Below are 11,891 nucleotides of genomic sequence, written 5' to 3'. Positions count from 1 at the left end.
GGACAAGAAAATGGGGATCTTCATACTGACGAGCCTTTATGCATTCAAAGAAGGACGACTAAGATACAAGTAGGGAATATTCTAGGCTCCAATATATCAAATCTCCTGAACCTCTTTGTATATGGTAGAAACCTAGCTCGCCTATTGCAGCACCGGGGATGAAACATAATGGATTGAAGATCGACCCTGGATTCCATCGAACCTAGGTATGAGAGTAGAACATGCGCCTTCAAAGATTATCGAGTCTGTGACCCCGGAACCGACTCTGACTCCGAATTAGCTTGAGAGAACATCATCGAACCAAAATAACAGAAGGCCAAAATATCCGTAACCGGTCACACATCACGGCAGGAATCGCGGCACGTATCAATGGAACCGATTAATTAGCAATCATGAGATTTTTTACCTTATATAGAGTTGTACCTAAAGTAGGACTCCCCTGCTATATAAAAGGGGTCTGATTATTTATAAAAGACATTGTAACACGCATCTCAAAGCAATAAACTATCATTTCTAGTTATTATTATCTCATTACTCTGTTCCGGCAACGATTCTAGCATTTTCGACTCAAGGATGATCAACCTTCAAGGCTAAGATTGTTCAACTTGTGTGGTTTGCATTTACTTTTCTTATCATTAATTTCAATCTGACTTCTCATTTTGTATCAAGTTAGATCACGTATCCTTAAAACCACGTATAAATTCAATTGTTATCCGATTTTGAGGGTAAATAGTTTGGGGCCCATCGTGGGGATACGGATAATAGTGGTTATTTGACACAAATCTCCATAACACACACTGCTTTACACTTTCTCTTTGAAGTGTCTTTGATTCCAGGCTAAAATACAAAATGTTAAACTCTCAATCAGCACCTCTGCATGTTGACAACGAGTCCGGTCACCAAGGTGAAAATAACAATATAGCGCCCGGTAATGAGATACCACTTGCTGATCCCGCTGGAATGCCAATCGCAAATCTGATTGACGCTAATTCGCATGTGGCTATCGATGCAAACTTGCCTTCCGACCCCAAAAATAGCATTCGTGGTGGAGCCCAATCAGCGACTCGAAATATGCAAAACGTTGAAAGAGACGAGATCAGTCTACGAGTGATCTTCGAAATGTTGCAGGCTCAACAGGCGGCAATAGCTCAGTTACAGAACCAAAGCTGCGCACTGAGCAGGGTTGAGCCCGATCCTTCATAGGAAGTCACCCGCAGGGATGAACTGGTCATGGAAAGGTTGAACGAGCACAAATTGGGAGCTAACTCCAAGATCATAAAGATGCTCGAGGAGCTGACAAAATGGATATAATCAGGGGAGAAGAAGATCGAGGCTAACGACAAAAAGGTGGGAAACCTACAATTCCAGGTTAGACCAAATCCTAGAAGCACCTCCGATATTGAAGGGCCTGGATTCCAGTAAGTTCATGCAAAAACCTTTTTCACCGAGCGCGGCTCCGAATCCAATCCCCAAGAAATTCTGTATGCCTGAAATACGCAAGTATAACGGAACGACCAACCCAAACGAGCATGTAATATTGTATACATGTGTTATCAAAGGGAACGACCTGGAGGATGATGAGATCGAGTTTGTTCTGTTGAATAAATTCGGGGAGACCCTGTCGAAGGGAGTTATGATATGGTATTACAATTTACCTCCTAATTCTATTGGCTCATTTGCTATGCATGCAGATTCTTTCGTAAAGGCACACGCAGGTGCCATCAAGGTCGAGACTAGGAAATCGGACATTTTTAAAGTCAAAGAAAAGGATAACGAGATGCTCAGAGAGTTCGTGTCCTAGTTTCAAATGGAATGAATGGATCTGCCGTCAGTCGCTGATGATTGGGTTGTTCAAGCTTTCACTCAGGGACTTAATATTTAGAGCTCGATGGATTTACAGCAGTTGAAGCAAAAATTAATTGAATACCAGGTTGTTACATGGGCCAACGTGCGTAACCGGTATCAATTGAAAATCAGAGTCGAAGATGACCAACTCAGGGCCCCTTCGGGGTCTGTCTATCCCGTCAGAACCCTCGACAGAATCAAGAGAGATATCGATCGTGAACTGAGGCCAAACAGGGATCAGTATCAGTCGTATAGCAGAGATCGGATAAGTAGCGGTTCCGGGCAAAACTCCATGAGAAATGAAAAGAGAAATGACCGAGGTCAAAGTAGTTGGGGACTTATGACCAAAAATGGCTTCGACAGGTCCAAAGACGCACCGAGGCTATCAGAATATAACTTCAATGTCAATGTTGCCGTCATTGTATCAGCTATCAGGTGCATCAAAGATACCAAATGGCCTCGACCCTACAGTTTGATCCAACCCAAAGGGATCCTAACCAGATGTGCAAATATCATGGAACTCAAGGTCACAGAATGGAGGATTGTCGATATGTGAGAGAGGAAGTAGCTTGTCTATTCAACAATGGGAACCTTCGGGAGTTCTTGAGCGACCCAGCCAAGAATCATTTCAGGAACAGGGATTCTAACAAACAGGCAGAACAAGAAGAACCTCAACACGTCATTAACATGATCATCGGAGGAGTTGATATCCCATAGGGGCTGATGTTGAAACACACCAAAGTATCCATCACTAGGGAGAAACGAATTTGGGACTACATACCGGAAGGAACATGATCTTTCAATGATGAAGATGCGGAAGGGATAGTGCAGCCCCACAATGATGCACTAGTAATATCTGTACACATAAAACAAATTCAGGTTAAACGTGTATTAATTGACCCATGTAGCTCGGCCAACATCATTTGATCAAGGGTCGTAGAATAGCTCGGTCTGCAAGACCAAATCGTGCCTGCAGTTTGAGTTCTAAATGAATTCAACATGGCTTGTGAGACCACTAAAGGCGAAATAAGGTTACTAGTAAACACCGTCGGGACCATTTAGGAGACCAAATTTTATGTGATCGAAGGGGACATGAGGTACAACGCTCTATTCAGAAGGACATGGATCCACAACATGAGGGTGGTGCCTTCGACACTACACCAAGCATTGAAATTCCCAACACCTGACAGAGTTAAAATAGTCTACGGGGAACAACCGGCTGCAAAAGAAATGTTCGTGGTTGAATAGGTGACACCGGCATCTACAGTTTCAACATCGAAGGGCCCAAACCAGGTGGTCAAAAATGGGGCAAAATAGCAATTACTGATACCATCTTTGGTAGATTCGGACAAACAAGAGCAAGTCGAGGATGATGATTATGGGGTTCCCAGATCTTTTATAGCCCCAAACAATTTTGACGCCACTAAATCGACGGTCGAGGAACTGGAACAGGTCATATTGCGAGAAAACTTGCCCGATCAAAGGTATACCTGGGCACGGGGCTAAGCTCCGAGCTCAGGAAAAATATCATTCAATTTCATATAAACTAACGAAGATTGTTTCGCTTGGTCCCACCTCGATATGACAGGTATCCCACCAGAGATAACCACTCACAAGCTGAGCCTGGGCCCGAAGTTTCATCCGGTTAAACAAAAGAGGAGACCCCCAGTCCGAGATCAAGCATGCTTTCATCAAGGATGAGGTATCTAAACTTCTTAAAATAGGGTCTATTCGGGAGGTCAAATACCCGGATTGGTTAGCAAACGTAGTGGTAGTCCCTAAAAAGGGAATAAACTAAGAATGTGTGTAGACTATAAAGATTCGAATAAAGCATGCCCCAAAGACTCAATTACTTTGCCCAACATCGACCGTATGATCGATGCCACGGCCGGCCACTACCCTCAGTTTTCTCGACGCCTATTCTGGGTACAACCAAATACGGATGGACCCGGGTGATCAGGAAAAAACTTCCTTCATCACTAAATATGGCACATATTGTTATAACGTAATGCCGTTTTGATTAAAAATTGTTGGTTCCACATACCAATGCTTAGTAAATTGGATGTTCGAGAAACAAATAGGAAAATCAATGGAGGTTTACATTGACGACATGTTAGTTAAGTCCCTGCGAGCAGAGGACCATTTGAGACATTTGCAGGAAACATTCAGCATACTGACACAGTTCAACATAAAGCTAAACCCAGAAAAATGTGCGTTTGGAGTAGGTTCGGGTAAGTTCCTCGGATTCATGATATCCAATCAGGGAATCGAGATCAATCCCGATAAAATCAAAGCCATCAAAGATATCACGATCGTAGACAACGTAAAGGCCATGCAAAGGTTAACCGGTCGAATAGCCACCCTGGGGAGATTTATTTCGAGGTCTTCCGACAAGAGTCACCAATTCTTCGCACTATTAAAGAAGAACAACAACTTCTCGTAGACCCCGGAATGCCAACAAGCTTTGGAGGAACTCAAGAGGTATTTATCGAGCACGCCCCTGCTTCACACACCGAAGACGGACGGACAATTGTACTTGTACTTGGCGATTTCATAGATAGCGGTAAGTGGAGTCCTAGTTCGGGAAGAGCAAGGTATACAATTTCTAGTTTACTATGTTAGTAGAACCTTAGGTGAGGCCGAAACTAGGTACCCTCACCTGGAACAACTGGCGCTATCTTTGCTAAGCGCCTCTAGGAAGCTAAAACCGTACTTTTAATGTCACCCCATATGTGTCGTAACTACTTACCCATTGAGGAACGTTATGCATAAGCCCGAACTCTCGGGCCGATTGACCAAATGGGCCATAGAAATAAGTAGGTACGATATCGAGTATCGACCTCGGACCACCAGTAAGTCTCAAATTTTGGCAGACTTTATGGCCGACTTTACACCGGCCCTAATACTCGAGGTCGAAAGAGAGTTATTGATTAACTCAAGAACTTCCTCGAGAATCTGGACCCTCTTCACGGACGGCGCCTCAAACACAAAAGGGTCCGGACTTGGCTTTGTACTAAAGCCACCAACAGGTAATATAATTAGGCAATCTATTAAGACTGTGAAATTGATTAACAACGAGGCCGAATATGAGGCCATGATTGCAGGCCTTGAACTAGCCAAGAGCTTGGGGGCAGAGGTAATCGAAGCCAAGTGCGACTCCCTCCTTGTGGTAAACCAAGTCAATGGAACATTCAAGGTTAGAGAGGAACGAATGCAAAGATACTTGGACAAATTACATGTGACATTACATCGGTTCAAAGAATGGACTTTGGAACACGTACCTCAGGATCAAAACAGCGAGGCCGATGCCCTCGCTAACTTGGGGTCATCGGTCGAAGACGACGAGTTCAACTCGGTAGAAGTCGTATAACTTATGAGATCGGTGGTGGAAGAAATCCACGCCGAGATCAACTCGACAAGCCTAACTTGGGATTGGAGGAATAAGTACATGGAATATCTCAGATCTGGTAAACTGCCCTCAGATCCAAAAGAATCAAGGGTTGTGCGTACAAAGGCGGCCCGATTTATCCTGACCGAAGATGGAACCTTGTTCAGAAGAACATTTGATGGCCCAATTGCAATATGTATAAGGCCAGGCAATACTGAGTATGTTTTGAGGGAAATCCACGAAGGTACCTGTGGAAATCATTCGGGCGCCGAATCACTGGTTCGAAAAATAATCAGAGCTGATTATTACTGGATCGACATGTAAAAGACACAAAGGAGTTTGTTTGAAAATGTGATGAATGCCAAAGACACGCTTCGATGATCCATCAACCCGGGGAGCTTCTCCACTCAGTTTTATCGCCATGGCCGTTCATGAAGTAGGAAATGGACATCGTTTCCCCCCTTCCGTGGGCACCAGGTAAGGCTTAATTTATATTGTTTATGACTGATTATTTTTCTAAGTGGGTGGAAGCCCAGGCATATGAGAAGGTCAGGGAAAAGGAGGTCATCGATTTCATTTGGGATCACATCATATGCCGATTCGGAATGCCAGCCGAGATAGTATGCGATAATGGGAAACAATTCATTGGAAGCAAAGTAACCAAATTCCTCGAAGATCACAAGATCAAAAGGATCCTATCGACACCCTATCACCCTAGTGGAAATGGACAAGCTGAATCTACCAACAAAACCATACTCCAAAACCTTAAAAAGAGGTTAACTGACGCCAAAGGAAGATGGAAAGAAATATTACCCAAAGTCCTATGGGCATACCGTACAACCTCGAAGTCCAGTATCGGGGCTACCCCGTTTTCTTTAGTTTATGGCACCAAAGCTTTGATATAGGTCTAGGTCGGGGAACCGAGTATTAGATTCCGATATGCGACAAAGGAATCAAATGATGAAGCTATGAGTATGAACCTGGAGCTATTAGATGAAAGGCGCGAGGCTGCTCTTGTCCGGTTGGCCACCCAAAAACAGCGGATCGAAAGATATTATAATCGAAGGGCCAACCTTCAACACTTCAATAGCGGGTACTTGGTACTAAGAAAGGTCACGCTAAGCACACGAAACCCGAATGAAGGTAAATTGGGGCCGAATTAGGAACAACCATACAAAAGTATCGAGATCACCGGAAAAGGATCCTACAAGCTTAGAACAATGAACGGAAAGCAACTACCGAACAGGTGGAATGTAGCTCACCTGAAACGATATTACTACTAAGGTACGACCCTATCCATTTCCTTTTACTTATATTTCAGACTAACTCTTGCAGGTGATCGACAAGGAAAAGTACGAGATTTTAGGTCTGAAAGCACGCGTTGCACACTTTTTCCCTGGAATTGATTTTGTCCCAAATAGGTTTTCCGACAAGGTTTTTAATAAGGTAACAAGTAAATCGTGCTAACTTAGAATCGAAGGCCGGCAGCGAACCGGTGACGGTGATCAAATCAGTATTCGAGATCTCTCTTCGATCAAACTCAAACACTGGGAGGCATTACCCTCTGATACCGACTTTAGCATGGAAAGAGACTTCAGGATTGAAGGGTCTCGATCGATAGGATACGATGTAAGGGCCAAACGGTCAAATGAACCGTGCCCGCATAGACTGCTCGAAACCTGACACAAAGCTTGTACACATACGTTACTATTATGCACAATAATAAATAGGCGTATCTTCCTTGCAAACATCATGTCTTTTAAAACTTTTTCCTTTACATTTCTCAAAGAATTCCCTGCTTCCGATCCTCTAAAGGAAACGAGCCCAAGGGTCGCCTTAACTTGAGTTCGAATAATCACTCTCTCACTCGGGGACTGCCGTTCGAAAAACAAACTCGGTTGGTCCAAGCTATTAGACCTCGGGGGTATAATGACCTATTAGGAAACCCCCAAATTTTAAAGGCTAAGGCCACCCCCACTCGGGGACTGCCATCTTAGGCAAACCCGGATAAATCAGGATAATGATGTTAACACGGGACAACACCCAAACAATAAAGTATGCGGTCACATAAACACGGCTCGAAGACATCCGAAGCCCGTAACAAAAACAACAAGGCCTTGAAATTTCTTAACCAGTTCTAAAGGCGACCCTCGGCAAATTATAAACCTAAACTACTTTGGGGAAAAGTTTTCAGTAACATCGAATCCCCACGATGCCTCAAAACAAAATAATGTCAAAGGCAAGGTTTGTTCAAACCTTCGAAAATAACCTAACTATTTCGTGCTAAGGTATTTCGATCTTTGCCAATACAAATGAAAAAGCAAAGGAAAAATTCAAAAGCTCTGAAAGGTAAAAGCCTTATATATATATATATATATATATATATATATATCAAAAATTATTTTTATAAGAGCTGAATAGCCCCGATACAAATTCTTTACAAAGGCCGAAAATAGACTCAACAAAAAGATGATACAAAAAACTAAAGGCAAAAAAGCCTAAAAAGATCCTAAATGGCCTAGTCTTCATCAGGGGCCACGTCATCGCCTACGGGGTATTCGCCACCATCGGACTTACCCGAATCTTTGGACCCCTCGGAATCTTCCTCCTCTGGATAAGCTAGCTTCCTGGCCTTGGATTCGTATATCTTGGCATTTTCGATTTCAGCAAATAAATCAAAATCCTGAGCATCGATTCCCTCAAGGGACTCCCTTCAGTATTGCCACTTCGTGTGCTTCACCATATGCCTCGCTTGGTCCTGAGCCACCTCGTTATCGGCCTTGTGCTGAGCCACTCTATCATCGGCCTCAGCCCTGACCATGGCAACCTTTTCTTGACTGGAGATAGCCGAGTTCAGCTGAGACTGAAGCTCTTCGATCTTTTTGGCTTGTACCGAGGTTTTTTGCTTTGCAGCCCAAAGCTGGACCTCGGATGAAGCCAACTGTGCATGGGCAGTCTCCTTTTCTCAGGCCAGGCGGTCCATTTTTTCTTCCATTCTTCAGCCTCAGCCTTCACCGTATCCACCTCCGCTTGGAGCTGCTCGATCTGGTCAAGTTTCTTTTGAACATGCAGGTTCGGGTTGTTAACAACTATGTCTGAATCATCGTCACTAACTTCAAATACTCGTCTTACCTGCTCAGCCAGGTCGGCATGCTCCTTTCGAGCTTCATCTAGCTCGGACTGAAGCTTCTCACTAAGGATCTTGTAAGCATCCCTCTTTTCAACAAGCACCCGAGTTTCAGCCTCGTGTTGGTTTAACTCTTCCTGATATCGGAGAAAAGTTTTGTGATGAAGCACCGAGGCCTGCGAACACAAAGAAGGATGTTACGATTGTTTGCAATTTAATTTAAGTACATAATAAAAAGGCATTTGAAGTTACCCAATTCAATGCCTGTTGAGCTTCGTTGAAAAGACAAGGGGCCTCCACCTCGTCCATTTCATCATGATCCTTTTCAGTCACCAGGCATCTAAGATAGGTGGCAACCCCCATGGGGGCAAAGAGAACCCGGGCATCCTCCGATATAGATATGATGATTGACCACTTCGGTTAGGATCTGCACTCGGGGGTGGGAACCGGCCTACTAATCTCGGACTCAAAGAAGATCTGCTGGTTCCTGAAGATGGCACCTTCTTTATTACCGATAAGTCTCCTAACCCGGTGACATCCTCCAATGTGGTAGAATATAAAGCCATCGAAGAAGTTGTTGAAGGAATCTGCCGCCCCTTGAGGCCCCTCATTTGGGTGTCCTTTCAGCATCTGGGCCTCGTTTATCATGGAGTTGGTAAATGATGGTGACCCGGAAAGATATATCACCCCGGGCGCATCTTTCGGGTTATTTCCCTCAGTCCGAGGAGTACCGGTCGTGGTCTCCTTGTCGACCTCCCTAGCTCGGGGCAAAATGGCCTCGTCCTTCCCTATTTCGAAGGCCTCGGCCACCGCCTCCTCATCGGTTACCCCAGTTTGAGACAGCTCGATACCACTTCTCATGCGGATCATCAGCTCGGAGGCTTCTTCTTCTTCTTCAGATTCATCCATCAGTCAACTGAGAGAATCTGATGGGACTTCTGGGGCACTGGCACTTTCCTTGGATTTGCGCGCCAATCTCTTTTTTGGTTTTTTCTTCTCCTAATTCGAAGAACTCGGAGCCCTTTTTCTTTTCTTCTCTTAATCCTGCCTCGGAACAGATGGTTCGGGGAGGATGTCTTCATTACCGGATGGAGGCCTCATTTTGAAATCTTTGGGAAGACCTACAGAGGAAGAAAAAGTGATAACGAATGTAGATAAGCAAACTAAGTGTTAATTCACTCAGTAGAGAAATCTCACCGTGAGCACGGGCCTCCCACCGGCCCTTCAAAAGTTCGCGCCACGCGCGCTCGAAATAGGGTTTTTGCAACACGATGCCCTCGACCCACTCCTTGAGTCAAGGAACTGCATCCGGCATCTGAGCAATAGCTGCATCACAAAGAATCGATAAGAAGAAGGGCAAAAGAAAAATGATAAACAAAATCTTAAAGGCAAGATTATACTTACCCTTCATGTTCCATTTCTCAGGAAATGGAATGTCCTCGGCCGAGATTAAGTCCGAGGTCTTCGCTCGAACAAATCCGCCCAACCAGCCTTGATCCCGATCCTCGTCAATACTCGAGAACGTGGCCTTACTAGCCCGACGGGCAAGTTTTATTAGCCCCCCTTGATAGAGTCGGGGACTGTACAGATACATGAGGTGATCGATGGTGAAGGGGCACCCCTCGATCTTGTTTACAAAAAATGGAGGAGGATGAGTATCCTCTAGAAGGAGGGATGAATATGGCCTAGGGTCACCTCGTACCTCTTATAGAAGGCGATGATGACCGAGTCTAAAGGGCCCAACATGAAGGGATAAGTGTAAACTCTTAAAAACACCCTCCATGCGGGTGGTGATTGCTTCCTCGGGCGTAGGAACCACTACGTGCTTACCGACCCAGTTGCAGTCCTCTTTAACCTTGTCGAGAACACTATCGGTGATCGAACATATATATCTTGAGACCGGTTTGCACCGCCCCAGTATCGAGGAGGTTTTCTCAACCTTACAATCGGCTCCAGTTAGACACCCTGTGGGGACAAACATCTTTAGAAGGGGTTTCGGTGTCGATTCCTCAGTAACAACAGGCAAAACGTTCTCAGTCGGTTTCTATAAAGAGGGAGTTTCTTTTTTAGGAATGGATTTTGAAGTCTTTGCCATTACTTCTAAATAGAGGATAAAAGAGGGTGCTAATAAAAGAGGAGGTGTAATTAGCAGATAACTTATGAAAGCTTTCAGAAAACCAGAAGGAAAGAAGTTTGAAGATGAGAGTAATGAAGTTTTCTTAAAACACAAGTGCAAATATTTGAATGTAAAAGTTCTAATGAATGGATGAAAAGGGTATTTATAGTTTTCTCAAACAACGGTTCGTATCCTGAAGTGGCAGACCGTTGACTGACACACATTCAATGCCTCGAAGACTGGACTGACGGGATGCTTCAACTATTCTTATCATTTACGTCATGAATTTGTCATCATTTATCAGAGTGAGAATCAGAAGCTCGTATAGTGAGAATCTGAGGTTTATATCGTTTCTCGTCATTTACTCTCCGAAAAATGAGGGGGCTATCTATATACGCTAGAAATCGAGCTCGCCTATTGCATGACATACCGGGGATGAAACATAATGGATTGAATATCTACCCTGGATTCCATCGAACCTAGGTATGAGGGTAGAATATGCGCCTTCAAAGATTATCTAGTCCGTGGCCCCGGAACTGACTTTGACTCGGAATTAGCTCGAGAGAACATCATCGAACCAAAATAACGGAAGGCCAAAATATCCATAACCAGTCGCACATCACGACGGGAATCTCGGCATGTATCAATGGAATCGATTAATTAGCAAATCATGAGATTTTTTAACTTATATAGAGTTGTACCTAAAGTAGGACTCCCCTACTATATAAAGGGGGTCTGATTATTTGATAAAGACATTGTAACACGCATCTCAAAGCAATAAACTATCATTTCTAGTTATTATTATCTCATTACTCTATTCAAGAATCGATTGTAGCATTTTTGACTCAAGGGTAATCAACCTTCAAGGCCAAGATTGTTCAACTTCGTTGGTTTGCATTTACTTTTCTTATCAATAATTTCAATCTTAATCTGACTTATCATTTTGTATCAAGTTAGATCACGTATCCTTAAAACCACATATAAATTCAATTGTTATCTGATTTTGAGGGTAAACACTCTTGGCCAAAGCTTGAACATCCATAGCCAAAGGCATATCCCCAACTTGAATAAATGCTAAACTCCCCATACTCTCCGTCTTTCTACTCAAGGCGTCTGCTACCACATTGGCCTTTCCGAGATGATAAAGAATGGTGATATCATAATGATTCAATAGCTCCAACCATCTAACCTACCTCAAAGTCAAATATTTCTATTTAAACAGATGTTGGAGATGTCGATGATCTGTATATACCTCACAAGAAACGTCATATAAGTAATGCCTCCAAATCTTGAGCATGTGTATAATAATTGCTAACTCCAAATCATACAGTGGATAGTTCTTCTCATGGGGCTTTAACTAGCGCGATGCGTAGGTAATCACCTTATCCTCCTACATCAACACATACCCAATGGCA

Source organism: Nicotiana tomentosiformis, chromosome 5 (genome assembly GCF_000390325.3).
Source record: "Nicotiana tomentosiformis chromosome 5, ASM39032v3, whole genome shotgun sequence".
Lineage (NCBI taxonomy): Eukaryota > Viridiplantae > Streptophyta > Magnoliopsida > Solanales > Solanaceae > Nicotiana > Nicotiana tomentosiformis.
Note: the sequence above shows the minus strand (reverse complement) of the source record.